The sequence below is a fragment of the Glossina fuscipes genome, unplaced genomic scaffold (assembly GCF_014805625.2).
Source record: "Glossina fuscipes isolate IAEA_lab_2018 unplaced genomic scaffold, Yale_Gfus_2 262, whole genome shotgun sequence".
Taxonomy (NCBI): domain Eukaryota; kingdom Metazoa; phylum Arthropoda; class Insecta; order Diptera; family Glossinidae; genus Glossina; species Glossina fuscipes.
In genome coordinates this window covers 303,910-329,897 of record NW_023998605.1, presented here as the reverse complement: position 1 = coordinate 329,897, position 25,988 = coordinate 303,910, and the positions used below count along the sequence as shown (strand labels likewise).

The window sequence follows — 25,988 nt, the reverse complement described above, 5'->3', positions numbered from 1 at the left end:
TTTATAAATCGCATCGAGGGGTAAGCCATAGAAACAGCCTCAAAAAAACGCGTTTTTTATGATAATTTTTTCTGATGGAAGGAACGCAATTACAACATTTGAGTAGATTATAACGTATAATTTCAGTTACTCGAAAAAAAACTTAAATCAACATATCGAAACTTATACGTTTTTGCGGGCTATCATTTTAACCGTAATAAAAAGAATTCGAATGAAAGCTGTTAGAGAAATTATTCCACAAATCGTGGAAAGAATTTAAAGCTTTTTCGTACTGCTATAAAATCCTGTTTCAAAAATTAATCTTCTTGACCTCTTAAAATCTTGGCAGAGATCATTTAAGTCAATAAAAAAAATAAAACTTGATTTTTTGAAAAATTTTTAGTGGTTACCCCGTTAAATACTTGACGTACAAGACAATATGAAATGGTCTACGGTAAAAGCATAGTGCGTTGTCAGCGCGCGCATCTGTAACATTAGGAAATAATTTGACGACTTGAAATGTAGTTAAGCAAGCCGAAATATTTGTGACGTTAAGTATGCTCTCATGAGATAAACGAGAGCAGCTTACAAGAGATATTTAAGATATAACACGATTTTACAATACAAAAATTTTTGAGAAATTAAAAATAAATATGCACAGATAGTAGCTATAAACAAACAACAACGTGGTGAATGTCAAAACGAAACAGAATTTCCAGTTGCCAACTTGATCAAATTTAGCAGCGTAACTTGAGCAATTTAGGCAATCGCCTTGCTTGCTTGCAGGAAAGAAGTATAAAAGTAGAAACTAGTTTTCATTAAAATAACGTAAACGCCAGGTCGCTACCACACCACAGGTCGTTATATTAATAAAATACTTTGAATTTTCTATTCATACAAGCTACCTCGCATTAAGCAAGTTAATTATCTCATTTGAATTACAAAATATGTTTTAAGAGAAATATCGTGTAATTTCACGTAGATTGTTAACTTAACTTTTGTAAAGTTACCAACGATGTGGTTAAATAAATAAATTATAGCAAATTTCTTAAATATGACATGATAGTTCGGGTATTCGACTCGGGCTTAATCATTTTATGTAGCAATCTGCATTTGTACGGCCAATGAACAGATGTTTAGGGTGTATTCCCCTTTGAGGAATGTGACCTAAGTTGAAACATATACAAATTTACGACCGTTAAAGACGCTACACCACATTGTCTAACAGAATTCTTATTTTTATTACAGAACATAAAATATTTTCCATGTGCGTAATTAAGGAGAAACGGGCCCAAAGCTCAAGTAGGGCAAGATTCACAAATAGACGTAGATGGTCCAAATTTTGTAGAATATGAAATCAATATTATGGATCATCGTAACATATTAAAACCGTTTCCCCTTGAATCAAAAAATTCTATAGTACCAAAGTTTATGAAAACATCACAAGACTTGGGATCTGTGGGTTGAACACAAATTTACATGAACACACATCAGACGGACGGACGGACAAACACACTGAGATCAATTCAGATTACGGATCAGAATTGACCGGTATAATAAAAGGTTGGTTTTTCCTAAGCCCTTCCAAATCATCGTAAATGTCATCATTTCATTCATTAAATCTTTCCTTTGTTTTATTTTGACAAATCAATTATTTTAAATAGCATGGCCTTCTTCAAGGGTGGTACAATGGGTCTAACGTTTCACTAACTTTTCATCGACTTTTTTATAGGAAGATTTATCGAGATCCTTTAAATGTGCCGCAATGTCTGCTGGACCACTGTACCACTGTTATTCTCGACGGACTAGTGTTGATACAATACTTTTTCAGCCAATGATAATCTCCCTATCTTTCCATCAAAAGATAATATTTAATGAATACCACAAATTCAGATATTCCAATTGCATTGAAAAACATAAAAAAACAATCTGTCTATTGCGAGGGTAAACAACCTTCCCGTTTTGCTCCATGTAATTGTCTCTTTATTCTTTTTCTTTCATCAGATGATGTTGCGAAGATCGTCATAGTGTTTCTTCCATCATTTGAGAGCCGCAAATGATCTATAGATGTGTGTGTATTTATCTAATTTTGCATATAAGTAAATGTATCTACTATTTATATAAAAGTTTTTATTTATTCTAATGTTAAGCTTATAAAAATAAATTCATCAGTCTTGGCAGTGTAATATCACACTTGTGATGAAGTCATGTGTTGAATAATCCAATTGTAACGAACGTAATCCTGATAATTAGCATTTAATAAATGTTAAATGACATATAGTATTAAAAAAATAGCAATAATAATACAATCAAGAGTTACTAATTATTTTGCATTCACAATTATTTCAGCGTTTAAATCAATAAAGTCGCTAATCCCTACTTTGCCCCCGATCACAGCATAAAAAGTATTTAGCTGTAAACACGGCTGAGCAGGTGCAGAGCTATCAAACTAAGGCGTCGCACCATTATGTAAGCAACCTGTCCTTTGCGCCTTATTTCCTGGTCTCTAGTAAGTAAATTAAATTTATTTGATAACTGTCTGCGTGCTGTAAAAAGTCTCTTTGCTGCAAAAATGAAGCTATCGACTTCAAGTTTGGAGAAACATTGTAAGTTTTTTCACCCAGATTGGTGCTGAAAATGGGCGAAATCGGTTGAAGGACACATCTACAGTACTACCTAAACGCCTTTGAGAAATAAAAAATGGTTGTTTGCTCATTACTCATACGCAGACAAATGTGCAAAAATTTCAACGTATAATCTATCGGCGATGCCGTGGTACTTGTGAAAAAAATGGGAAAAATTGACCGCGCTTTTCAATACCGGAGAAAGACGCTTTAAAAACCCCGTAGAGTATATGAAATCTTGGGCAGTTATAAGTATGGAATGCACCTAAGAACGTCCGCCTGTTCGTCTATCCGTCTGTCCGTCTGTCCGTCTGTCCGTCTGTCCGTCTGCCCAATCGTGCAGTATCTATTGCAAGCATTCGGCCGTTCGCAGAAATGAAGATGTCACCTACAAATTTGCAAAAGAGTTTGGAAGATCGCCCGCGTGTCTACGCCACCAAAACTTTTATTTCGGAAAGAAAAAAAACCGGCCTCACTCACTTTATACTATAGAGCATGAAAATTTAGTTCTTTTAATTTTTGTTTATAAGATAGTGGTGATGTTACTTGTTTCTTTTTTTTCCACTTTTATACATTTATATATAAATTTTATTGTTTTTATATTATCGTTTTTTTTTTTTTTTCTTTACTACTTTTTGTATACATTGAGATTAACCATTACTTGTAAGAGTCAACTGAACTCGGCTGTTAATTTATTTTCGCTGATATTCATGTGTAAATAAGTAAAATAAATAAATAAACAAAAAAAGTCATTGCAAAAGGCTGTCTTGGTTTATAGAAAGACACAATTTCATTAGTCATAAGCAAACGACCTTTAAGATTAGATCACTGTCCTAGTATTTTGATTTAATACTGTAATCAAGGGTTTCTTTTAGCTCTTGAAGACTTTTTAAAAAGCTTCTTTTTAAAGAGGAATATCGATTCCAAAATCAATCGCGTACTATTCGAAATTTATCCATTCAGTAATCGGATGCTCTGTTCGTAATTGTTTTCACTGTCGCCTTTGATAAAATTAGTCGAAGAGTATTCAATTAAAACAAAATGATGATTACTTCACGTGTATCGAGAATACAATTGTGTCTTTCACTCCTTTTCCTTTAACAACGCCATTAGCAATAACGTTACAGACAGCCTGGTTTAAACGAATTTTTTTACGTCGAAAATATTGTGTTGTCATTGTATCTTTAATCCACTATGACATGGAAATTTATGGAAAAGCAGCTAAAATTAATATCGAGATTCTAAACGGCCCATATAATGCAGCTATCCGTAAAGCTTTTTGCAAAACACTAATTCTAAAAGAGTGGGAGCTTCGGTCCCTAATTCGGCCTTCTCAATTTGTTAAGCTCTTTTTCCCTCCCATCAACTTGTCCATAGCAGTAATCAAGCTATCCCAAAAATTAAATCTACTATAACCTTTTGTGGTGAATTTTCAGAAACAAAACTTTGGTAGCACTCCATTTCTTCTGCGCCATCCTATTTTACTACGATGGAGATTCAGCCTTAATATTTTATAATAAAGAAACAATCACTAAAACTTGATATCAACGATTCTTTAACTTGATATCAACAACTCTGTCACATTATCTAAGTGGACAGTAATATATACCGACGCATCTAAAATTCAACACCGTTTATTTTGCCTAGTTATTCCTTTTGCTTTGTTAAGGATAACAAGTAAGAAACTTATATTCGGCTAAGCTTGAATCTTTTACATCCTGCCTATAGAATGCACGGCTCTATTTTTATTGGTGATAGGACTTTTGCTATATGGGAATAGTAAAAAAAAAAGTAATTTTTTTCTGTTTGGAAAGCAGAGGTGTTCTCAGTTTACTTGTCCTTTGGCGGATTTTGCTCACTTCTGATATCGACTCGATTGCAAGAACTTCCAAAGGGTCTGCCAAATTTGAAAACGGCAGCTTCATTTTAGCCGTCAAAAAAATATTTATGATAGACATTACACGGATGAACAGACATTTACGGATATTTGGGCTTACAACTGAAACTGTAGGAATTTAAGGCTAAATTCTGCGTAAGCACCGATTGCCTAGGAGCTCTTAATGCTCCTATGATATTGCAAATCCGAGCAAATTAATTCGAAATCTAAATAAAAAAATATAAAATAAAATCAAATATAAAATAAGATCAATTGCCCATCCGAATAATCAGTTAAGGCCTAAGGAACAAAAGACACTGCAATATTCACCACAATAAAATAACATGAACACTCACTGCCGCAATCTAACTGTAGTAGACTAATCAGTAAGTCCCGGGTTAAAGATAGGCACATTCTATAATAGAATAACATTATAAATTAAACAGTCAGAATTATCTCTTTTTGTAACCACGCTAAACAACTTAAGTATCAACTCAAAATTTATAAAATAATTTCTAGTTTTTTTACAAAACTTAACATAAAAATATAAACTGGCGTCCGCGCGAGGATCCTTATGCACAAAGGAATGAAGAGTTCCACTTACAAAATGTACGCAAGAGTTAACAACTAAGGTTTGTCTATGGACAAAAAAGTGTGTACATATCGTCACTGCCTCTTAAGTCCACGAAAGTGGAGTATAAACAACTTCCTAATAGAATATAAACTAAAAGAAAACTATAGAAGAGACAAATTAAAGAAACTGGAATGCAGAAAATTTAGTGAACAACATATAAAGTAAACTTGGAGTAAAATCAAAAATATACATCGATACGTTCACAGATTTAGGCGTTCTATTTGACCATAAATTACGTTTTAACTTGCATATTAAGCTCTCGGTAAGCAAAGCTAGGTCCGCGCTTGGTTTTATGAAAAGGTGGTCCAAAGAGCTTGATGATCGCTACATAACGAAAAGGCTGTATATGTGTTTGGTTAGACCTATACTCAAGCATGCCTCTGTTGTGTGGTCTCCTTCATATAGGTATTATGTAGTTTCAATTGAATCTGTTCAAAAGCAATTGTTGCTGTTTGCCCTTAGGTATTTGGGTTGGGACTCGATTGCCTCTCTTCCTCCCTTGAAAATAGGTTGCTTCTTTTGTCCTTACCATCTCTCGAGAAACGTAGATTTGTTCTTGGCGTTTCCTTCGTAATCGAAGTAATAAATGGTGCTATTGACTCGCCTGCATTACTTGGTGAAATAAACTTTAATGTCCCCAACCGCTTGTCTAGGCACTTGATCTTGGTTAAACTTAGTCAGTGTAAATATAATTATGAGCTGTTTAACCGGCTCAGAGTTGTTTGCAAGGACCTAAATGATGTCTATCACTTATTCTCATTATGGGACTCTTTAAAGTCCATTAAAGCAACATTGCGCGTAATTAACCTATGTCGTACTTAAAGTAGTTCTTAATCTTAAAAAGTCACGATGAGTCGAAAATTAATTGCTGTTAACTAGTATCGGCTGCCATGCTTATGCATGTTTACGATGGGTTAGGGGTTCATTTGCAATTTGATCCTGTACCGGCTGTGGGTGTGGCTCTATGGTAGTTGTGTACATGCTTTTTTTCTTTTTGCTTTTTTTTTTTTTTTCTTCTCATTTGTTCTATTATAAGTTTTAATATTAATTAATTTAAGATTTACTTTAAGAGTCAACTGAACTCGACTGTCAATTTGTTTAAGTTGAGTTTCTTGTATAAGTAGAACAAATAAATAAATATATATGTAAAGGAATTCTGAAAGCAAACAAATGAAATTAAAGTGTAAATTTTCAAAGCATACTTACAAAAAATTTAGAAAATCAAGAAGAGAAAATGAACAAGAAAATCAACAAGAAACTCAACTCAAGTGGGGAAGGCTCCCACTATTAATGTAATTAATTTCAATAAAACTATAAAACTCTTTAAAAATTATGCTTATTAAATTGAAAAATCTAAAACTCACATAGAGAAAGAAAAGAAAGAGAAATATTAAAGATTGATATAAATGAAATATGAAATCTTAAATTAACAGTAGCAGTAAAAATTAAATAAGAAGAACTTTTTGACCTACATATGTATTAAAACTGCAAAAAGGATTAGAAACCATAAAAAGTAAACACATTAAAATTCAAATTTACCAAAAAAAGAGATATTAAGTAAAGTCTTCAAAGTGTCTACTGGAGCATGTGGCTCTACAACAGCTCTGTTTGCAGTACAAAGGCAGGAAATAAAGCGCCTCACTATAGGAACGTTTTATCAAACATAACTAGACTCATGAATATGACACGAAGGTATTGAACAACTAATTGGTACGGTTTCAAGCTTCCTAGATGGCCTAGACAAACTTCCAGGCATAATTAAATTAATTCGCGAATTTTTAGGGAAACCTAGGGATTCAGCTGATAATGGATTTTTCGGACAAAGAAGAAATCGAAGCAGTGGAGTAGCAAATGACCAGTTTACGGTAAGGCAATAAGACAATGAATGAATGCTGCCGGAAAATGCATAACCACCTTTCATTCTATTTAGATAAATTTACATATCTCGACTACCTCGATCTACCTCGACTACTAAGACTCCTACCACAAAGACTGCACTGTCTTGCGACTTTCAGAAAACATTATGCTGAAGAACAAACTGGCAAGAACATCAACCACAAGCCACAACTAAATATAAAACTCCCTAACAATGAATTAAGTCCAAAATTTTCTCGAAATTAGCCCATATCAGTGGAAACTACAATCAAAAACCGCCACTGCCACTACGAGCATAATCAAGATTGGTATTTCAATATTTCTAAATCAACAGAAAAAAGCAACCCTAGAAATATTATAATAACAAACTCTTTCCGTCACCAAAAATAACCTCTGACGAACAAACTCCCACAATCTACGGAAGCAGACAGACAATTAAATTACATAAACAGGACAAATCTCAAAAGCGAATCCGGATCGCAACTAGGGTATTCAAACAGAATAAATTTAATATGCCAGCACTGAAAAAGGCACTTCATGAAGATGAAGTAGAGGACAATGGAAACGATGAAATATCTGAGTACGAGGAAAATCCATACACAACATCACAACAGTAAATAAAATGGAATGAGAACAACACAGACCATACTCGAAACTATGCGTTGAACTCATTAGAAGTTAATTTTTTAAAATAAAATAATATTCGTTGCTCTACTTTAGGATCCAACTAAGTAGGGGAGAGAAAATACTCTTTGACATCGGTAGCAATAAAAATGATGTTAAGCTTTCAATAATAAGCAACCCAAAAAAAAAAAAAAATGCAAAGTCCATAACTGAAAATATAGAAGTCGCCTAACACAAATCTCTCACACTTGGTGATATAGGCGTCCTTTTAATATTTTATCTCTTGCTAGGACTAACCACTTTCGCCGGCATCTTAGGAATTCATACTCTGAACGATTTATCAGCAATAATCCACACAGCTGATAACGCATTTTACTGATAAAAATAATATGAAAATTGTGCAGTTACACATATCCAATGGCATTAAAAGACAGGGGAAAGAAATAAAAAATCTGCTAGATGACGGAATTGTAAGGAATTCTCTCTGCTCCCCTTCACTCTGTACTACAACCATAAGAATAGTTCCAAAGAGACACGACAATTCAGAACTAAAAAATAGACTCGTTATGAACTATGATAAAATAAATCAGAAACCATTTCCGATGTAGACTTGGTACTGGCAAACTTAGAAGTTAATAAATATTTGTCTGTAGTAGGCCTAAAAAGCAGATGCCAACGAATACTCTTAAAAAAACTGGCAGGGAAAAAATACCTTGTTCTGTCAACAATGTCAAATATGAGTTCATAAGATTACCGTTTGAGCTAAGAATGCATAAGTAATCTTCCAAAGAGTTTTGGACGATGTGCTACAAGACTGGATAGGAAAAATAAGTTACGTCTACATTGACGATATAATTCTTTTGAATAAAGATGAAAAATCCAACGTCGAACATATTCGCAGATAATTCCATGCTTTCGAAAAAGCCAACATCAAAGTTCAGCAGGTAAGAAAGTTATATATTATGTTGAGATCGAATCTCGAATACCTGCCACCATTAAAATCTTTTTGCTTCGAAGCTTTTATTTATTGCCATGAAAAGGTGAATGGAAAAGGATATTGTTAGGAAAAACTTGTAGCATGCTAAGCAACTCAAAGGGCTCTTAACGATATCTGACTAGCTCGCCGAAATTGGGGGGTTCATGAAAGTGATTTTGCTCTATAGAATCTTTATAAATTTTTAAGATGTAAGTGGATGTGTAGTGAATGTGAGTGTGTTATATGATCACCTACTTCGCCAGCCAGAATCAAAACAACATAATTAGATTACAAACATTTTATTAAAGTGTTATTGTTATAAATGTCTTAACCTAAAAGTGTCAAATGTGTATTCTGATTCGAAATTATGATTACAATAAAAATAGGAATTACAATCTATATTAAAAATAAAAACAACCACTCACCTACATTCGAATGTACATGTACGGTCACGTCATTAATATAATTAGCGAACTGAATTATTTAATGCACTCGCGTTGAATTGTCAATTTTCTTCTTTTTTAGATTACTTAAAAAAAGTCTTTACTTTACGGATGACATACTTCAACGGAATATTTTTTTTTTTTTGTATTGAGAATATCTTTTTTCAACTGAATATGTTTTTTTATTGGGAATATCCTTTTTCAACTGAATATGTTTTTTTATTGGGAATATCCTTTTTCAATTGAATATGTCTTTTTATTGGGAATATCCTTTTTCAATTAAATATGTTTTTTATCGGGAATATCCTTTTTTTCAATTATTAAAATTTTTAAATTTATTTTTTTCACTTTATTTATTTTTACTGAACTGAACAAAATCCAAAAGTTGAATAATAAAAAAAACGTTCCCAACCAAAAAGAAAAATTGACATCCAAAAAAAAATAAAACCAACGCCTACTTGATTTCCTACAAACTAATCTACCACATCTTGAAGCCCATCGTAATTAATTTAGAATTAACACACCTAGCTTGTTGCTTTCTACTCTGCAAGATCTTTTATGTGCTACCCACATCAAGAACATTACAGTGGAAAAGTTAATCCACTATGTCGTGATGCCCACTGTAATTAATTTGGATTAAACACACTTATCTTGTCAGTTTCTACTCTCGAAGTCCTTTTATTTCATACTTATATCTCTGGTATTATTAAGAAAAAACTAATCTAGAAGGTCGTAGTAGCGGTAGGGGAATTAACACCTTTTTAGGCAGATAAAACATATTCATTCGAGGAATGCACAAAATAGTTTTTAATAATCTGTCTTGTTTACCTTATGATTAATAAGCATAAAAGCTCAAAAAAACTGAAGAAACTAAAATTCTATCACTTGTGACTTTGAGTAAAATATTTCATAAAGTAAATATGGAATATTTCAGCCTATTTGTTATCTTTTATAGTTTGTTAGCAATGAACAACAAATTTTTGTTTAGAAAAACGGAGTTGCGTCTAGTTGACGCTCCATTGCGTTCTTGTGCTCTTATATAAAAAAAACATAAAGGCCCATAACATAAAAAACGATGAAAAGTAGAAACATGATGATGACTATTTGATTGGCTGACTGTAGTAAGGGTAAAAGTTGAATACTCGTTTTCGCCAGCTACACAATTTTCCTCCTCAACTTGTTCTTCATAGAAATTTGAGTAAAATTCCGTTCTTGTTGTTACAAATGCTTCTTTTCCTCCTTTGAAGTTGGTATGTTAATTTCATTTGTCGAGAAATTAAACTTCTTTTCAAGGTGAATTCGTTTGTTTCACTTATATATTTATTTAGGTTAATTGTCTATTAATCGGATGGTTTGTTTACATTTTTTTTCTCCTTTTGTTTAATCTATACCTTCGCTAGAATCGTAATTAATAATTTTTCCAAATTTTGAATACATTTAATTTTTTTCTTTTGTCCTTTTATTCAGGTTGACCTTTTTTATTCCAACAACATAACGAAACATTTCTCAGTCTTTTTGATTTTTATTCACTACAAATTTTTCAAGATAAATCAGAAGCTTTTTGTTGCACTCTCAAAAACATACTCCTCACTTTGCTGTCGAAAATCCAAACCAACTCTCAACATCAAAAGATCTTAAACACAACCGAAATATTGTCAAATCATACAGACGGATTTTGGACTATTCCTCATTTCATAATTCTCCTTCGCATAATAACGTTACTTAGAGAGAGAGTTATAAATAGAGTTTTTTTTCCATAACGGTATCGTTTTACCTACTCTATTAAAATAGCTCAGTGCACAAAGCAGGCCGACGGAACTCCCGTCTTCATATGTACGCGGACGTTACAAGGTCATTCCTGGGACGCTCAGGATGTTTATAGGAGGATAGGAGATTTATGAAAAGATATACCACTGTAGCTAAGCGTTTAACACCTTTGTTAAGTGGAGAAATGAATAGAATTTCAAAAACCGCCTCCCACCAAATGTCTATACACTTAAACGAACAAGCAAAAAAGACCTTGGTTCATTTAAGGAATACTCTAATCTCAGATGATCTTATACGAATTTTGAGAAAGAATTTCAATTAACAAAAGATGCATCTAACGTCACTATATGAGGCTTAAGTCAAAAAAACCTGCATCTTTTATGACTATGGGTAAAAAGGAAAGGAAAGCAGTGAATAAAAATGAAATGCTAGCAATAGTTTGGGCACTAACATCCCTCCGAAATTAGATATATGGATCAAGAAAAGTCACTATATCCAGGAACCTTCAGCCACTATCATATGCCCTTAGTAATCATAAGAAGGACAGCAAAATGAAACGATGGAAATGCATACCTAAAAAATACAATCACGAGCTCAAACGGAAGCAAGAAAAAACTAATATCATCGTCGACGCCTTATCAACAACTACCAAAAGTAAAAAAGGTGATCCAGAAATAAATTCGCTCAGCATAACACAAAATGGCACGGATAGTCATACTGAAAATCCTACGCCAAGTATAAAAACTCCAGTAAATGTTTTCAAAAATCAATTAATGATCAAAACGGGGAATATTTCATCCTATGAATTCAAAATAACACTCCCTTAATGCCGTCGTCATAGTATGATAATTAATTAATAGAAATTTTAAAAAGATACCTCAATTTATTGTGCAAAAACCGTATAGAAATCTTTGAAATCGTAATAGAAAATATACAAGCAATATACGTGAACAACTTCATAAATTATCAATCACATTTATAGGAATTGAGGAACATAATAGAGCGTGTAGGAATGAAAAAGAAAATAACAATATTAGAACGACATTATTTTTTCGAAATTAGCAAAAAACCAAAATTATAATGAAATTATGCTCCACATATAAACGAAACAAATACGAAAGGCATCGTGACATAACAAGCCTCAACGAAACGCCAATACTCGCGCATCCAGAACATACTGTACGTTTTTATACATTTTCGACAGACAAGAAACTAATCCTGACCTCAATAAACAAAATTTCGAAAAACGCTCAGGGCAGAATAAAAATCAATAGAATCCATCAGGAAACCCCTTAGAGAATTATTATTCTTATACGGAATACCTAAGAATTTCACTCAACCCAAGGAGGAATAATGGGATGGCTAAAGGGAGACGCAATTTCAAGAAACTTCAATCAATTCCTTGAAAGAGCAGTGAATGAATGCAATCATTCTATTCATGTAACAATAAAAAGACAATAAATATAACAAGCTAAATTTACTTCCCAAAAATTTGTGTATTTTTCAGTTTCCACCATAGAAAACTACAACTTATATTATCTCTGCATATAAGGACTTGCTTTTCATGATAACCCTGATGTATGTTGGGATCTAAAAATAGACCTATGTGGTCCAAATACTATTCATTTTTTTGGTTATTTTATTACCATGGGGTATAAGGATTTGGATTTCCTAAGAATCTTTATATGCGGTGGTATCCCTAAAATAAACCTACGTGGTCCAAGTTGGCCACGTTTTTTTCCTGTATTACTAACTGCTGTAAAGCTGTGTTCAACTATTTTGAAAAAAAGCAAAAGCATAAGTTAGCTTTCTCTGATATGCCACTGAAATAACTCAAGTTAAACATCACTTCGGACGTGTGATGATCAATTTGAGAGACTGATCTAAACTCCCTCTCTCCACCTGATTCGATAACCATCATCCAAACTCCATAGTTGGAGATGAATCTATATCACCATGATATGTCGGGTGACAACTATGTGTTCATTGAAACATGCACGAATAGCCAGAATCGACATGTCCTGATATCCTCCGATCTAGAATTTTACGAATACGTCGAGAATTTTAATTTAACTCGTCTGAAAGTCATGAAAACAAGCAGCAGTCTAAGCTCGTTTTTCAATTCGGCATCCAATGCAAACAATTTTATTCTAAATAACTTCTTTGCACAGAACAACTTCATTGAAAAATTTGACATTGTGTGCAATATCCCCACTGAGTATTAACCTGATTTCATTAAGAAAAATGCTTCCTCACTGGTTCCGATTCGTTCAGTAAAGAGGCTATGTCGTAAATCAACATGACAACAATACGACTTATGCGCCAACCATAAGTGCCACAATCGAAATTAAAAGCAAATCAATTCTAAAAACCATCACTTTCAACTACTGTCTTCTACAAGTCACCTTTTTTAAAAACATTGTTTAAATGCGGTCGCTTTGGCCACATAGCGAAATTCTGCAAAACTAAAAAATTATGTTATGTTAAATGTGGATGAATACAACACCATTAGGTGTATCCTGCGTGGCTCTTCCACCCATACTCTCAGCAAAACGTTGGTTTTATTTATTTATTCTACTTATACAAGAAACTCCACTAAAACGAATTGACAGTCGAGTTCAATTGACTCTTAAAGTAAATCTTATATTAATTAATATTAAAACTTATAATAAAACAAATGAGAAGGAAAAAAAGACAAAAAAAGCAAAAAGAAAAAAAGCATGTACACAACTAGCATAGAGCCAGACCCACAACCGGTACAGGACCAAATTGCAAATGAACCCCTAACCCATCGTAAACATGCATAAGCATGGCAACCGACACTAGTTAACAGCAATTAATTTTCGACTCATCGTGACTTTTTAAGGTTAAGAACTAGTTTAAGTACGACATAGGTTGATTACGCGCATTAAGCAATGTTGCTTTAATGGACTTTAAAGAGTCCCATAATGAGAATAAGTGATAGACATCATTTAGGTCCTTGCAAACAACTCTGAGCCGGTTAAACAGCTCATAATTATATTTACTGTAGTGAAAACACAATTAAAGATTCGTTTTAATAATTCTTTATTACGAATGCTTTTACACAACACTTAATATTTCACTATCTTACTATTATTCTGACCTAACTGATGTATGGTCAGTATCTTTTATAGGAAATAACTTAATGCTAACTTAAGCAATTAATATAACTAAAGTAGGTTATAATATATTAATAGCTTACTACTAATATATTAATAGCTTACTACTAAAATTGCACTACCTTAACTAGGTTAGTAGAAAAATGTAAACTTAGCAATAACTTGTAAACTACGGTAGAGTGCGACTGATCGATAATACTACACCTTTCCTCTTGGGAAGGATGATCTTTAACAATGAATGATCATTCTTGGGTTTATCAATTATCGATGTTATTGCCTCTACCGTAGTCTTACAGTGTCCATATATTTTGTGTGAGGTTTTTATAAATATTTTTGTATAAAATTTGTTTGTATTACAAAAAAAAATTTCTTTTATTTACATAGGGTTCTTATACATAATTATATTTTTACAAAACAAAAATTTTGTTTCTGTAGGGTTCTTATACGTACTTATATATTAAAAAAATTGTTTGTACAGTTTATATTTTTATTTTGTGTGTGTCTAGTCTATATTTATATTTTGTTAGTGTAGGCTTATATTTATATTTTGTTAGTGTAGGCTTATATTTATGTTTTGTTAGTGTAGGCTTATATTTATATTTTGTTAGTGTAGGCGCCTTACACTTAGGTAACTCATGAAGCTTCGTGATATAATTTTAACCTATTTTTGTGTGTGATTTGAGTTTTATTTTTATTGTCTATTATTTTAATATTATTATTATCCTTAGTTTCTATGATCTTATACCGTCCTAAATACTTATTCTGTAACATATGCCCTACTTCATTTCTTAGGAGTACTAGGTTGCCTACTACTAGTGGTAAATTGTTAGTTTTCCTGTCGTAATTTATTTTTTGTTTTTCTTTTTCGTTATCTAATAGTAGCCTAGCGCGCGCGTATGCTATATCTAATCTATATTTAGTCTCTTTAGCGTAGTCGTCTATGTTATATAGTGGGTCAATGTTTTTGCTGTGATTTGTTAATTGTGTTGGTGGCCTTGCAAATACTAGTTCATAAGGACAGTAATTGTGTGTTGTGGAAGGTGTTGTGTTGAAACAATATTGGAAATATTTTATCCAAATATCCCAATCATTCAATTCAGGTGATATACATGAACGGATGTACTCATTGAACGTTCGGTGGTTGCTTTCCACCGTGCCGAGTGTCTGATGGTGGTGGGCTGTTGATGTTATATTGTCAATTTTGAGGTACTTACATAAATCGTTCATTAGTGCATTCTTGTATTCGGTTCCTTAGTCCGTTATAAGTGTTTTCATGGGCCCGTAGTTTAGTATGAAATTCTCGAAGATTGCCTTTGCTACGGTTTTAGCACTTTTATCTGTGACGGGAATTGTCACTAAATATTTGGTAAGGTCGCAAATTAGTGTTATCGCGTATTCATTACCTTTTACTGTCCTTGGTAATGGGCCTATGGTGTCGACTACAACTGTATCGAAAGCAGTTGCTGGTGTTGGGGTTATGGTCATTGAGGTTTGGGTATGGGTTGTAATTTTGGCTTTTTAGAATAACGAACATTCTTTGACATACTTGGCTATTGTTTTTGTCATTTGCGGCCAGTAATAGTACCTTCGTATTTTCCACAAGGTACGTGTGATTCCAGAGTGACCCCCTTCTATTGGGTCATTGTGGTATTTTTGTAGAATGGTTTTGATTGCGGGCTTATTATTTTTGTTTACAATTGTCAGCTCTTGCAGTAGCGCTACTCTTATGTTTTTTAATATCTTATTGCCCATTATTTTAAATTGGTTCTGCGATACGGATTCGAAAATCCTCTCGCTTGGTGACATTTGGTGGACGACAATTTTATTATACCGGCTTCTATTTACAGCCTTTGGAAAAACTGACCTAAGTCGAGTTTTCCATTGGTATAAATGTCGTTTATTACGAATTTGGCAATTATATTCCTCCTATGTTTCATGCAACATTTGTCGGAGGCAAATTTTAATTGCACAAATTTCCGTACGTCATTATTATTAATGACTTTATAGACTTTGGGCGCCGCATTCTTATGTTCGCTTACATGTCGCTTTTCTGTGCAGTTATCTTTCTGCCGCGTTGCAGATCTTGTTACTACCGTATATAGTTTACTGTTTATTTCCTTCAGATCTTTAATTGTTATGCGGGATAGGGCGTCCGCTACGTGATTACCTTTCCCCTTGAGGTACTCTACCGTAAAATCGTATTCTTCCGTAAAATCGTATTCTTCCAAATCTAGTCGTAGACGCGTAAGTTTTGAACCTGGGTTTTTCATAGAGAACAGGTATACCAATGGTCTGTGGTCGGTTTTTACTAAAAATTGTCGTCCGTATATGTAGGGTCTGAAATGCTTGATTGCCCAGTGTATTGCGATTAGCTCTTGTTCGGTAGTGGATTTATTTGTTTCCCCTTTTGTGAATGTTCTTGAAGCGTAGGAAACTGGGAGTTGTACTCCGTTGTACTGCTGTGTGAGTACTGCGCCGCAGGCGTATTTCCTAGTATCTGTTGTTATGCAGAATGGTTTTTTGAAGTCTGGATATTGCAATAATGTTGGTTTTAGTAGTTCATTTTTTAGATGCTCGAATGCCTGATTGCAAGCTGGGGTCCATTCGAATGGGACTCTCTTTCTGCATAGTTTAGTTAAGTGGCATGAATATTCTGAAAAATTTTTTATAAAGCATCTGTAATAGTTGCAAAACGCAACGAAACGTCTTACACTGTCTGCATCTTTAGGGATTGGGTAATTCTTGATGACATCATATTTGCTATCATCGGCAAGTATTCCCTTGTCGGTGCATTTGTGGCCTAAAAAGGTTACTTCGTAGAAAGTACATTTCTCCGGGTTCAGCTTTAAATTGTGTTGCCTGCATAGCTGGAACACATCTCTTAAATTTTTGAGCATATGTTGCTCGGAACATCCTATTACTACTAGATCATCCATGTAGAGAAATGCTTGCGATGGTTTTAGGCCGGAAAAGGCAAAAGTCATCATGCGCTGAAATGAGTTTGGTGCTATTTTTAAGCCGTACGGGAGTCGCGTGTAGCGATATGAGCCATTGCTTGTTGAAAAAGAAGTTATGTTTCGTGATTTCTCTTCGAGTTCGATTTGATGAAATCCAGACATTAAATCGAGACATGAAAAATATTTAGCTCTTCCTAGCTGGTCAAGAATATCCTCGATTCTTGGAAGTAGGAACTTATCTGCTAGCAGTTTCTTGTTGACTTGGCGATAATCCACTACTAAACGCCATCTTTTTTCGTTAGTGTTTGGTGGAGATTTTTTGGGTACTAATAAAAGTGGGCTATTATATTCGGATATGGACGGTTCGACTATTCCGTCTTTGATTAATTTAGTAAACTGTTTGTCTATTTCTGATTTTTGTGATTCAGGAATTCGGTAGTTTTTGATATATATAGGTGTTTTGTCGTTCAATCTGAGCTTTTGTTTATAGAAGTTGTTTGCAGTTATTGGTTTGGTTTCAATACCGAAAATATCGCAGAATTCTGTACATATTTCTGTTAGTGGTTGTTTGAATGTTGTGGGGAACTGTAATTTGTTTAATATTAACTTTTCTTTTTGTTTCGCTCTGCGGCCTATTGTTAAGATTTCAACGTTATTTAGACACTCAAATTTAATATCGCTACTACTTATGGCTACGTCGTTCATATTTGTGTTGACAACTCTTATAAAGGCGTTTTTGCTATCCACAATAGTACTGGCCACTATTACTCCTGGGTGTGGTGTTTGATTTGGTACCAGAACCGATTTTTCTTTTGTTGGTAACTGTATTAGACGAATAACTTCTGCTCTTGCTGGCAATAGGAGGGTGTTTTTGTTGAACGTATGTGTTAAGGGAATTTGTATTTGTGTGTGTGGGCCGTATGGTGAGGGTATCTTTTGTGTTTTGGAAATTCAAAACGCAATTATATTTTTTTATAAAATCCATTCCGAGAATTCCGTCACACTGTATGGGAAAGTTCGCGGATACTATGTTGAATTTGTGTGGGACTAGAAAGTTAATCATTTTCAGGTCTAAGTGAGTAGATCCGAGTGATTTAGTACTCCCTTTTCCGATGCCAGATATGTTAGTCGTGCATTTTGTGTTTATGTCATTGTATTCGTTGTGTGTGTATTTTAGTAGTGATATGTCAGCTCCTGTATCTATAAATAGGGTTAGTGGGCGGTTTGTTTCTGCATTCTTGACTTCTATAAAATTACTCAGACTGAGGTTAAAGTGATATACCTTTTTTATTCGCTCAAGGGGGTTTGGTCGTTTTCCGACTGCGTTATTCTTACGTTTCTATTATTTCTTACTCGTGTTTGATTGGGATTATTCCGATTTCCGTTGTTGTAATTATTGTTGCTAGGACGGTTGTTCGCATATTCCCTGCGTTGGTAGTTATTACTGTAATTATACCGTCTTCTGTTGTGTCCCCGGTAGTTAGTGTGAACGTTTGGTTTGTTTCTATAGTAACAAACTGTGTTGCAGTTGCTGGTTGCTTCCATGCAACTGTTTACGAACTTTGTTATGGCTTCGTTCATATTGTTGAAGGTTCCTGCCTCCATGATAAGTTTGACCTTATCTATGGAGCAGTTTCGGGTCATTGCTTTGATAGCTTGCTGAGTGCTATATTTGGCAGTGAGCGTGTTCGTTAGTCCATCCGCAATGTATGCTCCTTCCAGGGCCTGTATGATATGGTTTTATAGTTTCGTGGAGGGAATCACTTAAGGGGATTTCTATCCCTCTTCTATTTGTGACGGCTAATATCCGTTCTCGTAGTTCCTGGAAGTATTTATCCGCTGTGCTTTTATTTTATTTCCCCTTGCCGGGTCCCGGGATATCGGTGTCCTGCGGGGGAGGGGTCATGTGGCTAGTGTGTTTTTTGGAGGGGTTGCTGTAGACAGTTAGTGTCTCATTGGCCTGCTTTGAATATTTTTTTTTGGCCCTCCATAATAATGCAAAATTTGTAAAATAAGTAGAAAAGAATAGTTTTCTTTCGTCCTTTTTATCAATACACGGAGATATTTAAGGTAGTCTGCTTAATGTTTTCTCCTTTTTGTTTTGTTATGTTGTAGTGTTTATATTAATGTAAATTTTTATAAAATATAGTCCTATTCTGACTCTTAAATTAGACCCTTTATATATGTATATATATAAAATTGTTTAAAAGCACTCTTTTATACTTAAATTGTATTGGGATAATTAAAAAAGTATTAAAAATGAACTTTAAATTTATAAAAAGTTATATATATGAACTGTTAATTTATTATCCTTAAATAATAGTTATTTTATAATATAATTAATTATAAGGTATCTGCATATCTGCTATATTTGCTAGAGTATACTTGCGGTTGATGTATTGTTGATCTGGCAGCTTCTTCCAATTGTGGAGTGTCTTGACTTCTTGGAGTTGAAGTTTCATTATTGTTGTTACCGCTTTATTGTTGTTCATCTGTTGTGTTTTTATTTTCTATTTTTTCAGATTTCTCGTATTTGTTTAATATATAGTTGCATACTTATGCCTTACCACACTGCACCTCTGGCCACTTTAGGTTTTCAGTTAATGTTAAGTTGGAATTTACTGGCTTTCTTTTCCATGTAAGTGTTGCAAAAATGTATTTCACTTTTCCTTTTGTTATTTATGTTTCGAAATCTGATATTATTGAGTTTAATCTAGATTTTATATTAATTTCTTGCAATTTTTATTCATCTATTTTTTCACAATACTAGTATATGTTTTTTCATAAGTCCGTTAAACACGAAATTTCCTTTTTTTTGTTCTAAGGGTTCATGCAATTTTCACAATATATATAGATTTTTTTTTTTTTTTTTTTTTTAAATAGTTTCTTTTTTGTTTTTAAATTTCGTTTCCTTTGACAAGGATTTAGGATAATCTAGGACGCCAGTGGAAAAAAAAAATTTTCACCGACGTCCTGTCACGGTCGCCATGTAGTGAAAACACAATTAAAGGTTCGTTTTAATAATTCTTTATTACGAATGCTTTTACACAACACTTAATATTTCACTATCTTACTATTATTCTAACCTAACTGATGTATGGTCAGTATCTTTTATAGGAACTAACTTAATGCTAACTTGAGCAATTAATATAACTAAAGTAGGTTATAATATATTAATAGCTTACTACTAATATATTAATAGCTTACTACTAAAATTGCACTACCTTAACTAGGTTAGCAGAAAAATGTAAACTTAGCAATAACTTGTAAACTACGGTAGAGTGCGACTGATCGATAATACTACATTACACTGACTAAGTTTAACCAAGATAAAGTGCCTAGACAAGCGGTTGTGGACATTAAAGTTTATTTCACCAAGTAATGCAGGTGAGTCAATAGCACCATTTATTACTTCGATTACGAAGGAAACGCCAAGAACAAATCTACGTTTCTCGAGAGATGGTAAGAACAACAGAAGCAACTTATTTTCATAGGGAGGAAGAGAGGCAATCGAGTCCCAACCCAATTACCTAAGGGCAAACAACAACAATTGCTTTTGAACAGATTCAATTGAATCTACATAGCACCTATATGAAGGAGACAACAGGGGCATGCTCGAGTATAGGTCTATCCAAACACATGTACAGCCTTTTCGTAATGTAAGGATCATCAAGCTCTTTGGACTAACTCTTTATAAAACCAAGTGTGGACCTAGCTTTGCTTAGCGAGAGCTTAACATGCAAGTTAAAACGTGATTTATGGTCAAATAGAACGCCTAAGTCAGTGAACGTATCGACGTCCTCCAACTTACGCGAATCTATGAAATGCTGAGCACTGAATGACTTTCTTGTTGAGAAAAAAAGCTTCTTACATTTATTTAGATTTAGTTTCAGAAGATTCAAAGAGCACCACGCAACCAAATTATTCAAGTCACTTTGAAGCTGATGTGATTGCGATTCTAGAGAGAAGAAAGAAAACAGTTTCATTTCATCAGCATACATTAAGATCTGACTGGAATGAATCACCGCCAGACGTCACGGGGTTTCATCCCAGGTGATGAAGTTAGACAAAACCCTGAAGGATCTATTGTGCAGGTGAGAGCTTATCCATTTCACTAAATAGAAAAGGAAGCCAGAAGCTTGGAGTTTAAAGATAAGTAAGTTATGGTTAACCAAATCAAACGCTTTGCTTAAATCAGTGTATATCACATTTGTGCGAGAGCCACTAGGAAAAGCTTTGAAAACGTGACAAGTAAACTCTAACAAGTTAGTGATTAGATCGCCCTTTCCGAAAGCCGTGCTGGTGCGGAGAAATATACGAATTAATGACAAAGGCCAAATGCTGAGTCACAATTCGCTCGAACAACTTCGGCAAGACACTCAACTTGGCTATGCCTCTGTAGTTCTCAACAAATTGTCTACTTCCACTCTTGTGGATTGGAATAAGGAAACTACTCTTCCAACACGAAGGGAAAACACCTAAATTCAAGGACAGGTTAAAAATCTATGAGATCACACCACATAACTCGACAGCGCAAGACTTAAGTACACATGATGGAATTCCATCAGTTCCTGGCGCAACCATACTATAGAGATCTCAACCCTTTAAAAAAGTCATCTTCCGAAATTATCAAGTTAGGAACTGAAACAGAGTTAGTTATAGGATATGGATAGTTTGCTGATAAATCGAAATTAGCAATCGAAAAGTTTCGTGGAAAATACTCAGCAAACAGATTTGAGATTTCAAAATCATCCGAGGAATCAGAGCCATTGAAAGAAACATGAGAGGGATGTGTGGAAATTTTTCTTTTTCTTCTGTGCGAGAGCCAATAGAAAAGGCCTTGAAAACATGACAAGCAAACTCTAACAAATTGATGACCATAAATCGCCCTTTCTGAAAGCCATGCTGGTGCGGAGAAATATACGAATTAATGGCAAAGGCCAAATGCTGAGTCACAATTCACTCAAACAGCTTAGGCAAGACACTCAACTTGGCGATGCTTCTGTAGTTCTCAACAAGTTGTCTACTTGCCCTTTTGTGAATAGTAATAAGGAAACTACTCTTCCAACACAAAGGGAAAACACCTAAATTCAAAGACTGGTTAAAAATCTTTGAGATAACACCATATAACTCGACAGCGCAACATTTAAGTACACAGGATGGAATTCCATCAGATCCAGGCGCACAACTATATTTTAGAGAGCTTAAGCCTTTAAACACATCATCTTCAGCAATAACCAAATTAGGAATTGAAAGGAAGTTAGCTATAGGATATGGGTAGTTTGCGGATAAATCGCAATTAGCAGTCCAAAAGTTTCGACGGAAGTACTCATCGAACGGATTTGAGATTTCAAAATGATCCGAAGAATCAGAGCCATTAAAAGGAACATACAAGGGATGTGTGGAAATTTTTGTTTTGAGTTAACAAAATTTAAAAAAAGAATTTAGGATTAGCAAACAGAGAGGATTTAATGAACTTAAGGTATCTGCAATAACATTGGTGGTTGAAGGAGTTAAATCTATGCCTTGCCATCGAGTAAGCGAAATAGTCGAGCGCAGAGCCACTTTCCGAATATTTTTTGAATAGCGTATTTATTCTATTCTTGTAATATTTAATTGTCCTATTAAACCACGGGGGACACCTGCTTCGGGCTCGGCACTGCTTGATTGGAGCAGATGCAGCACTAGCTAGATTTAATTTATTGTAGAACGATGACAATAAGCTTTCAGTATTTCCGGTTGACAAATCAAGCATTGCATGTGAAAGATGATATTTTAGCAATACAATATTGGTTTTATGAAAATCGTAATATTTATTTGAAAACGTTGAATTTGGAACATTAAAACAGTTCAACGAACCATCATGCTTGTGATGAAAGGAAATACACATCGCTGGATGATAAGGGATACAGTTGTATTGAACTAAATTATGATCAAATAATTCGTTAAAGAACACAACAGCTCTGTCAGATGTTGAAGTAGGAATCGAACAGCCAGAATTATCACTGTTACATCAAGTGACTTGAGGCAAATTGAAGTCTCCCAACGCAACTACTAAATCGGTGGGTTTCGACTGCTTGGCAACTTCACAAATGAGGGCGGCCTGTTTCTTATATATGGAGATATCAGAATTTGGGGGAATATGGGAGCAAGTTATAAATAGTTGTTTATTAAGCATTTTCACTCGTATGGCGATAAATTCAACGTCAAGAGTAGTAGGAAGTTCAACTGATTTGGACGGAAACGACAAAGATAGGCCAATTAATACACCACCACCAATGGGATCCAACCTGGAAAGAATTGTGGAAAAGTTCAGACGAATATAGATCAGGTTTTAACCAAGTTTCAGTGAAGGCCAAACAGGAGAACTCCGTATGCACTGAATTTAGGAAGGTAGAACGAATTTTTGAATTTAGGCCCCTAACATTTTGATAAATGAGAGATAGTGAGCCTGAAGAAACATTTAGTTTTTTGACGGCGACAGGAGTATTGGTTTAGTATCACGGGATTGCTCACGAGGGATAACTTCCTGTATTAAGGATCCAACTAGCCACAGTGGTTTATCTAACAACATATCAATGTTTTCAGTCGGAACAAGAATTTCAAAAGAAGCGATTGCTCTAGATTGACAAAGAGCCAATTTTAAAATACTAACCCGCCTTAGATTGACTGATGGGATTTTCGCCGCCAGATAAATTTTTATGTTATCCACAGATAAATCCGGTGCCAGTCTTGACACAAACATTGCTTTTCCGGAAGGAACCGCCGTCAAGCAAATGTTATTAGATTCACGAATGGGGAGTTTTGAGTTGGGGAGAATATAAATGGGGTTGTCAAAGGAGCAGCTTGCGTGACATGCCCAGTTTGGTGAGCAGCGTTCACACTTAAACAGCCAGGGGGAGAGGATGATTTATATCGCTCCTTATTAGTTTTAGGCGATGACGCCTGAGTTGAGTGAGTGACGCTACTAGGAGGCGATACTCTTGCTACTTCAGCATAGCTTAAACCAGAAGGCCTTAACGACTTATTTGTAACTTTTTTGTTACAGACCGTCTCAGCCATATCAGAAACGCTGAGGTTCTTTGGGAACATTATGGAAGCGCTAACTTGCACCAACGAATCGGACTTAGGAGGAATGAGAGATGACGTACCACACGCTACGTTACGAGTTGTGATTTTACTAGGTAGGCCTAGACTTAATGATATGAAACATTTCCCACAAGGAATCGAGATTTTTACTCAATTCAGGGAAACCATTTCTTGTCTGGCCAAAGCGATCGCAAAGCCAATAAGAAACGAATCTTTCACATTCCGGGCCCGTTATCGCACAACAAGGCGTATATAAACAATCCATGTCCGGTCTAATAGACAGAAGTGGATTATGAAGAACAGACAGAACATATTGCATAAAGGTCCACATCACAAAGTTTATCAACCAATTTGAGCAAAACTTCTCCGTTACGTTGAAACTGCGCCAAGGGAGCAAAAGCAAAACAAACTCAAGTCTATTATTTTCTTCTTTTTTTTGGATGAAAGAGACATCTTCTAGCATGGGGGCTATGCAGAGTACAATTCCATCTAACATGTTTTCACAAGTATCATTCGGAATTACTTGAGCCCATTAATCGATGTTTGTGGATTATTTAACGCTATTCTTCCAAGTATCACCGGTAGAAGAACTTTACAGAAAATAATAGATTCATTTCAATTAAACGAGATTTTCCAAACTAGTTATAAACGTTTCCAAGCACTCAGAAAAGAAGTGTCCCGGGATTGCTCCGCATTAGTTTACTCAAAACCAATGTTTCATTTTTTATATATCCTCTACTCCGAAAATAGTTTTATAATTCAAAACGTTACTTATGACTTTTTGCTCGCCTTTAGGACTTCTGTGAAGGCTTGGTTTGCAACATGGACATTCTCTGTGTCACAGTATTTCATATAGATAAAATTCATTCATTGGTAGGAGGCGTAGAGGCGTGGAGTCATATGGTGGTTTTTATGGTCTGGCGTTGAGCGGTGGCATATCTTGTTTTTCAATCTGAAATTAAATAGAAATAAGTAAATAGGTTATAAATAACAATTAGTAAAAATAAATGCAAGCTTCTAATAGTTCGTCTATTATTGTAAAATCCCTAGCTTTGTCGGTCTCGTCAAATCCTAAGAAGTCTGGTGTCTCTGTCGGTTTGCCATTGCACAGAAGTTTATCGTCATCACGGATTGTTTGTGCAATTACTATCTCAGTGCAATTATTATATTCCCGGAAATACTCCACAACATGCGTAACAACCTGTTCAAAATCTCATCAGGTATGTATACTATTGTCTAATTCTATTTGTTTGTTTATATATATTTCATCTATATGTTTTATTTATATATATTTCATTTGTTTTTGGTATCAATAGAACCTCCACCATTATTATTTTTTGGAAAACACACACAAATTTGAAATTTTTGCGGTATCAATAGCTCCTCCAGCAATTATTTATTTGTTCAATGCTAACTGTATCTTATTGATAAGTAGAAGGAAAGAAAGTATGTAGGTGTATAGGCATGTTGTTCAGCGGATTGCAACATGTTTAACGAGAAACTTTATAACATGTTTCCCAAGGAAAAGGTAAGGCATGGTTATACTTATGTATGTTACTTATTATTTAATCAGAGAATCGTTATGCTACAAGTGTTTCTAATAAAAAATTCCATGCAGCGTGATGACGCACGTGTCAAATATAAACAAAAACAAGATAAAAATGGTGTGGGGAGAATTTTTTTAGATTTTGTTTATTTTTATTAAAAAATATATGTGTTTTATTTCCAAACACATTCTGGTTGGTTTTTGTTCATTTTCAGACACATTCTGGTTGGTTTTTGTTTACTTTTGTTGCTAATTAACATCCCAGTATTAACATCATATTAAAAAAACTCTGCGATGAACATATGTACTTGAAACGAGAAACTGATAATAGAGTTTTCCTATGTGATTATTGGAGACATTTTATGTTTGTAAACAGTTTCTCGTCGAGAGTTTTCTCTCACTAAATAAAAATATATAGATTCTGAGAATTTTGCATACAAAATGATAAACTTAGTGTT

At 34.3% G+C, this 25,988-nt stretch overlaps 1 long non-coding RNA gene across 2 annotated transcripts in view; it reads right to left on the bottom strand.

Moving 5' to 3' along the window:
• Nucleotides 1–25,988, bottom strand: part of LOC119642827 — a 37,948-nt gene that overhangs the window by 1,769 nt on the left and 10,191 nt on the right. For both annotated transcript variants that reach the window (XR_005248130.1, XR_005248131.1), the window contains exon 3: nt 24,756–24,936. This is a non-coding gene — a long non-coding RNA (uncharacterized LOC119642827). The remainder of the gene's footprint in view (nt 1–24,755; nt 24,937–25,988) is intronic.